This window comes from Phyllobates terribilis, unplaced genomic scaffold (assembly GCF_046119375.1).
Source record: "Phyllobates terribilis strain yellow unplaced genomic scaffold, ASM4611937v1 Scaffold_100__1_contigs__length_5926523, whole genome shotgun sequence".
In the NCBI taxonomy this organism is placed as follows: domain Eukaryota; kingdom Metazoa; phylum Chordata; class Amphibia; order Anura; family Dendrobatidae; genus Phyllobates; species Phyllobates terribilis.
The window spans coordinates 405,386-414,931 of NW_027362860.1; positions in this window are offsets into that span (position 1 = coordinate 405,386).

Below are 9,546 nucleotides of genomic sequence, written 5' to 3' on the forward strand. Positions count from 1 at the left end.
AGGGATGTCAAACTCAAACTCAGAGGGTCAAAATGAAAAACTTGGACCAAATCGCGGGTCAACCGGCATACAGTATAATGGGCGTCACATAGTCCTCCATACAGAATAATGGACCCCATATAGTCCTCCATGCAGAATAATGGGCCCCACATAGTCCTCCATACATTATTATGGGCACCACATATTCCTCCATACAGAATTTTTATGGCTTGCTTTCAAAAAACGCTTTATTTTTGCACTCTTCCATAAAGACCAGATTTCTGGACTAGTAGTTGTCCTGTGGACAGATTCTCCCACCTGAGCTGTGGATTTGCAGCTCCTCCAGAGTGACCATGGGCCTCTTGGCTGCTTCTCTAATTAGTGCTCTCCATACAAGGCTATCACTTTAGGTGGACCGCCATGTCTTGGTAGGTTTGCAGTTGTACCATACTACTTACGTTTTTTTTATTATTGATTGAACTGTGCTCCGTGAGTTGTTCAGAGCTTGGGCTATTTTTTTTATAACCTAACCATGCTTTTCTCTTCTCCATAACTTTATCCCTGACCTGCCCGGTGTACTCCTTGGTTTTCATGATGCTGTTTGATTCCTAATGTTCTCAAATAAACCTCTGAGACCTTCACAGAACAGCTGTAGTTATACTGACAATAAATTGTACGCAGGTGGACTCAGTTTACTCATTATGTGACTTCATTGGTCACTCAGGATTTTATTTAGGGGTAGTAGACTACGGGGGGCTGAATACAAATGTGGCGCCCTGCTGTGCATTGGTGCCACAGATCCTAGAGGGGTGCATGAACGGATTCCTCCACAAGAGGCCCTCATAGCATACACACACCTTCACCTTCCACCTCAGACCACCAGAGGGAGCCCGTTAGGGATATAAAAAGAGAAGGTGGAGCTAGGCATTCAGTCTGGAGAACAGTTTCCTCTGGGACAGAGCTAGTTCCAGTCTCTGAGGATCCAGTCTGTAGAAGGAAGCCTGTTGAGAGGAGCTCCTGCAGTAGCCATCCTGCAGTGGAGCACAGTCCAGACTCATTGAGCTCAGGTAGTGAGCCCAAGGCGTGCCGACGCCATAAGAGCGGTGAAGAGTAGCAAGCCCTACTGCCAGTGTGAAGCCTAGTGAGGGCCCCGAGCAGGCCGAAGGCAAGTGGAGTAAGCGAGCTACATAGGGGGCAGAGGAGCTTAACCAGCTCACCCCACAATCATTTACGGGACACCGGGTCCGTGTCTGCAAGGATCTCTAGGACCAGCAGAAACAACCGGGATCCCTGGCGAACTACATGTCCCAGGAATACTAAAAGCTGACCGTAATACCAGCGTCAGGAGTCACTGAGGCCCAAGAAACCAGGGAGTGTGAACTCCAACAGAAGGCCCTACCACCAAGTCAGCAGGTGCAAGACAGAGACCAAGTTAGGCCTAGCTTCAGGCAGGTCATAAACTTACTAGGAAAAGGCAAGAAACAGGAGGCCCCACACCCGCTCACTGGGGAGAGTCCTGAAATGCACCCTTCACCCTACAGTACCCCGGATAATGCCTGAAAACACCACCAGTAAAGGTACTGAAGTGAACTGTTGTGTGTGTGCCTATTCTTCCTTTGACCCGGCTGGGTCTCCTCTGTCCTGCATCCGTTCTCCTACACTGCCCTGAGGCCCCGTTCCACCTGTGGGGAGCAGAACCAACTAAGTTGCCCACCACCGACTTCAGAGGACTGTAGCAGCGTTGGTGAGTCTCACCAGACACCACAGGTGGCGTCACGAACTTTCCCCTTTTCCCATACACCTTTCCCCCAATTCCTTGCTTTTTTTTAAGATTGACCCCAGGGTACGGCCCCATCCCTTGGGCACGTCACAAATGCTTATCACAATTTACACTTCATAAATGCTTGCTATTTTATGCTGGTATATCACATATAATCCCAATCAAATACATTTAAGTTTGTGGTTGAAATATGAAAAATTGTGGAAAGGCTCACTGGGTATGAATACTTTTTCAAGGCACTGTATATCGGTGACCAGATGTTTTGGGTGACACACAGAATAGCATTGTGGGATGCATTTGGTTCTCCAGGTCACAGGTTGTGTTCATCTCATTTAAAAAGAAGATAATCATTAGATGATACTAGTCGGTAGAAAGGAACTAGTTGGTAATTGGCAACACATCAACACATTTATTATGTCATTAATTGCAGTGGAGGAGTATGGTTTGGGATGTAAACCCCTATAAAAAAACTTTGTGTCAGATCAGGCAAATTAAAATATATTTGTCATTCGCATCAGTGATTTCTATGAATGGATGAGATTGCTTAACCAAGACTGTGGCGACTGTGGTGCCTCTGGCTAATGATCAATGTGGAATGATATGACCACCCAAATCAGTGTTTTCTTAGTAGAAGGAGACTGTCCCTAGATATGGGTGTCTCTTAGAGACCTATTAAATTGACAACTTGCCTTTGCAGATACAGTTGAAACCAGAAGTTTACATACAGTACACTATATGAAAAGACACATATGCAGGTTTTTCTCAATATCTGACATGAAATCAGAATAAACGTTTCCCGTTTTAGATCAATTAGGATTACCAAAATTTTTAATATTTGCCAAATGTCAGAATAATGAGAGAGAGAGAATGTTTTAAGGCATTTTTATTACTTACTACAAAGTCAAAAGTTTACATACACTAAGATTACAATGCCTTTAAACAATTCTGGATTGCCCATATGATGAGGTCACGTGTTTGGAAGATTCTGATTTTTTTGGCAACATCTGAGTTAATCAGAGACACGCCTGTGTCTTCTTTTCTCATGATGCCATTTATTTTGTGAAGTGTACCAGTCCCTCCTGCAGCAAAACAACCCTACAACATGATGCTGCCACCCTGATGTTTTACAGTTGGGATGGTGTCTTCTTATTTAGAAGGTGTGTATAACAGTTTACACTTTCAACGTGTCAAATAATTGTGATCACCTAGGTCTGCTGCCTCTTGAATCTAATGAAGGAGAACAGCAGTAACTATTTCATACCAAAAAGCCTGGGTCAGTCCATTCTGTATATTGCCCTGGATTGTGTTTTTAAAGGTGCCATTTGTATGGCACCGGTAATTCCACTAGTGGAGAACCAAAATGCTGCAAAGGTCACTGATATAAAAATGTTACATTCTGGTCTGAAACTGCCCCAACTGCAACCTCTTTCATCAGGTGTCACCACTCTTACACTGTGGATGGCACTGTTGACGCAAGTGTGGTGCATGTGACGCGCCCCCTGGGCCTGTGCTGCTTCTGCTGCGCAGGGGGATACCCGGAGCCGGATCTGCTGGGGGTAGTAGGCCTCGTGGCGGTGACCCGGTCCGTGCCCAGGGTGTCAAACTAAGCGGCGGAGTTTAGTATAAGATGTTATAGTGTTCGACTACGCCACCCGTTGAATGCGGTTATGAAACCGCCGCTGCAGGGCAGACCGCTGAGGCCGGTGGTACGGTTGTGCAGCGTGGATAGTATAACCCCCAACGGGAGGGGTATGGCCTCAGGGCAGCGGACGTGGATGATGGGGATAGTAGAATTGCTCGCAGGCACCAGGAACCACTCAGAGACGGTGCGGTGTAGTTCAGGGTCTTTACTGGTGGCAAAGGTAGACCCTCCCGGGAGTACTGGCTAGCGATCGGGGCCTGGTCAGTCCGTGAGCAGATAGGATCTCCCCTGGCCAGGCGGAGTTGTAGGCCTCCCCACTAATTGTACTCTTCCTGGCTACCTTGCTAGAAGCGGATAAAAGTAGCCCACGTCCCTGAGTGTACCGTGTGGTGCTCACCCGTATGGCCGGTGACTCGGGGCCTTCTGGTAGCCTCCGCTCCACGACAGCGGTGCTGGTCCCTTGCGTGTGACCGTGCCTTCGGGTTTCTTGGCCAGAGGACCTGAAATCCCCTGCCGGTCGGTTTCTGCTGCTGGGTATGGCTCAGTCCCCACAGCCTCGGACTCCGTGTCCGGTGAGATCTCTTCAGTCAGGACGAGCTCTACAGCTTCCAGTCTCTGACCCCTTTTATCACTGCTCCCACATAGCTCCTGATCTTGCTCTCCCTGTATCAGCTCCACTCCAGACCAGACTGTGTCTCTGTCTGGGACTCCTCTTCTTCTCTTCTTTTTCTCTCCTAACCCCACCTCAGCCCCAGTTTATATAGGGGAAGTTCTTCCCCTCCCAGGACTGGGCAGGAGGTGTGGCATGCTTAGGATTCCTGACCAGGAGACCTCCCACCTGCTCACAGACGTAATATTGCTATTACTGTGGTAACCAGACCCCTGGGGTTCCACACATGCATCCAAGCATATTAGTGAGGCTGGGGCTGGTGGAGATGTCCAGCTGAAGAGTCTGTGGACCCAGTTCATCAAAGCTAAGCTAAGTGGCTAGCGCCAAGAGTGTTTGTGAGAGCCCTTTTTAAAGTTGCAAAAACTCCATGAACCGTCCCCTTTAACAACTTTTTCTAACTTTGGAAAACCAGAATTGGTTACCTCCATATAATAAAATGTTCAATTCACAGTTTCACTGCCAGTCAAGAGCTCATATACTATGGTATCTAATTAATACCTTTGAGACATGCTCTGGCATTTTTAAACAGGAGCTGAAAAGGAGCCTACTGTTTTCATATTTTAGCAAAAAAAAATTTTTTGTAAAAACTACTTTAATCATGCCTTAGACTAAGTCCATTGTCCACAGCCCTGCTCACCGCAGCTGTCCTCCTCAGCCCCTCAGCTTCCTATCCCTTCCCCTTGCCCACACCCCTGCTCACTGCAGCTGTCCTCCTCAGCCCCTTAGCTTCCTACCTCTTCTCCTTGCCCACACCCCTGCTCACCGCAGCTGTCCTCCCCAGCCCCTCAGCTACCTACCCCTTCGCCTTGCCCACAGCCCTGCTCACCGCAGCTGTCCTCCTCAGCCCCTCAGCTTCCTACCCCTTCCCCTTGCTCACACCCCTGCTCACCGCAGCTGTCCTCCTCAGCCCCTCAGCTTCCTACCTCTTCTCCTTGCCCACACCCCTGCTCACCGCAGCTGTCCTCCTCAGCCCCTCAGCTTCCTACCCCTTCCCCTTGCCCACACCCCTGCTCACCGCAGCTGTCCTCCCCAGCCCCTCAGCTACCTACCCCTTCCCCTTGCCCACAGCCCTGCTCACCGCAGCTGTCCTCCTCAGCCCCTCAGCTTCCTACCCCTTCCCCTTGCCCACACCCCTGCTCACCACAGCTGTCCTCCTCAGCCCCTCAGCTTCCTACCTCTTCTCCTTGCCCACACCCCTGCTCACCGCAGCTGTCCTCCTCAGCCCCTCAGCTACCTACCTCTCAGCCTGTAGCCTCTCTGTGCTGCTCCTCTGTCCCATCCTCCCTCAGCTGCTCTCTGACTGCTGTCTGACTGCAGCATCCCCTCAGTCGCCTTGTGCTCTAGAAGTACTCACTTCAAGTGCCCTCTCTCCTTGTGTCACTTTCCTCTACTTTTCTCATAGCAACACCAAGTGCCAAGCAGCCCAGAATCAGCCTGACGACAGCTACTGGGCTAAGTATCACACTGTTAGGCTGCGTGCCCACTATGCGTTTTTCAAGCGTTTTTACAGCTGAATTTCCGCAGCAAAAACGCTTAAAAACCGCTTGGTAATACGTGCCCCATGGTCCCCAATGATAATCCGCATGTGCTGTGCACATGCTGCGGAAATTTCCGCTGCGGATTATCATTGCGGAAAAATACGCATCAATTGCCGCCATTGACTTGCATTGAAACGCATAATATCCGTGTCAGTACATTTGTATACACGGATATTATGCGTTTCTATGTGCAGATGGTACTTGGGTGTGGATGAGAGGAGAATCAGCCAGACCCAGGTACCATAGAACCTGTTAAAAAAGAATTTAAACTAAAAAATAAAGATTATACTTACCTTCCGATGTCCTCCCGGTGTTTTCTCCCCTCCGTCTGGTCTGCTCTATGGGTCGCGGTGTTGTGAAGGACCGGCCATGATGTCATTGAGTCATGTGACCTGTCACATGAATCAATGATGTCACTGCAGGTGCTTCACACCACCGCGAGCCGCCCAAGACACCAGACCCATCGGAGAGAACATCAGGAGGACATCAGAAGGTGAGTACAAAATTATTTTTTTATTTTTTACCATTCTTATTCTTTTTTTTTAACTAACTTGGTCACACTATATAAAATCCATGTCGGTTGCATGGATTTATATAGTGTGACCAAGTTGTCAAGCACTTTCCAAGTGATGCTAAAATCGCTTGGAAAAGCGCTTGATAACCCGCATACAGAAATGCATGAAAAAACGCTTGACAAACGCTTCTACCTGGCAGGAAAAACGCATGTACAATCCGCATGCATTTTTCCTGCCAGGGAGAAGCGGAAAAAATATGCAGCATTTCTGCATCGTGGGCACATAGCCTCATAAACCCCTTGATGCTGTAGGGATAGTAGGTGATAGGCGGGTGGTTTGTAATTAATGTTTGTATGTTTTTAGGCAAGTGGGTGGGAAGTATAATTAGGTTATTGGTGGGGTTAATTGTATATCCGTATTGTGTGCTATTGTTAATATAATTGTGTACTGTGGAAATTGGTAGTATATTTTATTAGTTTATAATTTATTTTTTTTAATTAATTTTATATTTTGTATTACTCTTGTGATTCTAATAATGGTATTACTAGAATCCCTATGCCTAAATCTGTTGATCCAGAAGAAGGCAAAAACCCCAGGACACATTCAGCCAATTTGCATCACAGGGAAAAATTCCTTCTTGACCCCGAGAAAAGGCGATCAGTCCTAGTACCCTGGATCAAACCTAATTATGCTATTACTAGTTATATATTTAATCTTACACTACTTATTGTACTACTGCAGTTATTATTTCATTTGTTTTTATTTTTAGAAATGTGACTATTTGATATCGTTACTATTATTAACATCCTGTTATCTTATTACAGTATTATTCTAACTTTCCTATCACTACTAATACTACCCTATGCCTACATTGTTGATCCAGAAGAAGGCAAAAAACCCCAGGACACCTTCATCCAATTTGTGTCACAGGGGAAAAATTCCTTCTTGACCCCGAGAAAAGGCAATCAGTCCTGGAACCCTGGATCAAACCTAATTATGATACTAATTATGTAATTACCGTACTATTACCGTTCTAAATGTACTACTATAGTTGTAACATTTTGTCTAATTTAACTGTAACCCTCAATGTTAGGTGTATCGAGGAAATCGTCCAGCCCCTTTTTTGAAAGCTGTTTTAGTGTCTGCCATTACTACCTCTTGTGTTCGGCATTCCACAGTCCCACCGCTCTGACTGTAAAAATCCCTTTCCTGTTTAGGTGCCTTAAAAAATGGAAATATTCAAATTACACGTTTAACCCACTTCATTATGTTGCTATTTACAGATACAAATAAAAACTCTTTCATTTTTCTTATATTAAAAAGCTTTGCAGTTTTGTTTGTTTTGTTTAGCTATATAGATGTTCCATGAGAAGGCTCAATGGCTTCTGGAATAGGTACCCCTGGCATGGACTGGAATGACATTGGCATGGGTGTCTTCACGGGACTTTGATGAAATAGTCCTCCATTTGGCGATCTGTGTTTATGACGCGCCCCCTGGGCCGTGTGTGGGGGAATACCCAGAGCCGGGTCTCTGTGTAATGCTAGGGGTTGTAGTCTCCGTGGCGGCGACCCGGTCCCATGGCTCAGGGTGGTCAAACCAGTGGCGGATCTGTTTATTTGTTTTTTAATGTTTAAATGTCTGACTACGCCACCCGTGGATTGCGGTCACTGAGAACCGCCGCTGCGGGGCAGACCGCTGAGGCTGATGTTGTGTGTGCAGCAGAGGGTAGTATAACTCCCCACGGGAGGAGTATAGCCTCAGGGCAGTGAGTGCAGATGGTGGGGGTGATGGTGCGTGGGAGCAACAGTAATGACTCAGAGTCCAGTGATGCAGTCCAGGGTCTTTACTCACAGTTTTACACTCCAAGCCACTTCTGCAGGTAATGGCTGCCCACGTCATACTGTGCTCACCAGGTGAGCGGCTCGGCCAACTCCCAGGTACCTTTGGAATGCATTTCAGGACCCCCTTCATGTGTCCTTTCTCTGGCCCGTCGTACCCCACAATTGACCACGTTTCTGTCCAGCTGCCTCGGGCCTTGGCGGGCAAACCTATGTTCCGTTTCCCTGGGCCCTATATGGTGCTTTCCTAACGGGTGTAGTGAGGGGCCGTAACACGTGCAATGCCACGGCCTCCGGTTACTAGCTGAGGGTAGTTGCTCTCCTCCACTAGATGAGGGATCCGGTTCCCTTTCTTGGCCTGACCTCCCTACTCTGGTAGCGGCGGGCGTACGGTGGTGACTGGCCGGTCCGCACCCCTGGGGTCCCTTCACTCCACTCCTGGAGCCTCCTCCGTTCCTCTCCTCTCAGACTGAACTCAGCAGCTCTTCTCTTCTCTAGGCTCAGGCCTTGAGACTTGGCCTCCCTGCGGAGCAGAGCCCGTACAGAGCCCCTGATCCCAGTCTTCTTCTCTCTCTTCTCCCTCTTCTTTCTGACTCCAAGATGGTGCCCACCTTATATACTCCACCTTCTAGTGCACCCTGGATCTACTCTCCCCACCCACACACTACCGGGTTCCCCCTTTCTAGGTGTTCCCTCCGCCCACTCCAGCCAGGGACAGGGGCAGTTGTGCACACTCTTGGGAGCATTGTCGCCCTGCCCCCCGGAAATGTGGTGTAGTGCATGTGGGTGTTAGGGTCCTGAGCCACACTCCATCCTTATCTGGAAGTGAGATATCACACATCTGGGTAAGATGCAATACCTCTGTAGCGACCGAACCCTCGGGGCGCTACATTTACATATTATGGCGCCTATTCTTACCCCCAGATCATAGGTGGATCTGCCGGCTCTGCCATGGTCAGGGTGTTAGCAAAATGTACTTTTTAAGACTGCAGCTCTCATTTTACACTTACATCTGGAGGATGTGCAAGTCCACTAGCTGTAAGCGCTTGTGTTCTCCATAGGCCAAATTTTACCTATTTAAAAAAATAAATAAATCTGGCCTCCTGCCACCCCTTAATAGCCGGCCATCTCTCACCTTTTTCCCCACTCCTATGACAACACTGTCATAAATATGAGGAAATCCAACTACCGGTAATGGTAAATTTATCATAGGCAAGTGCAAGATGTTGTTAAAAATAAAAATCCGACCTCCTCCACCCCTTAATAGCCGGCCATCACACACCTCAGTATTTCATCATTGCCCAAGACAGCACCAAAAATTGGAACTAAAATGAGCAGAAGGAAATCCTATTACCGGTCAGTGAAAAATGTTTGGCACATTCCTATGATTGGAATAAAGCGCAGATATTAGTAACATTGTAACGTAGGTTGAAGAAAGACCTAGCACCATCAAGTTCAACCTTTCTCCCCCAATTATACTCCGTACACTAACACTACACTAACTTACTAACTAACTGGCACTAGGCCTTACAAATGTATTATTATTATTATTATTATTATTATTATTATTACTACCATTTTTA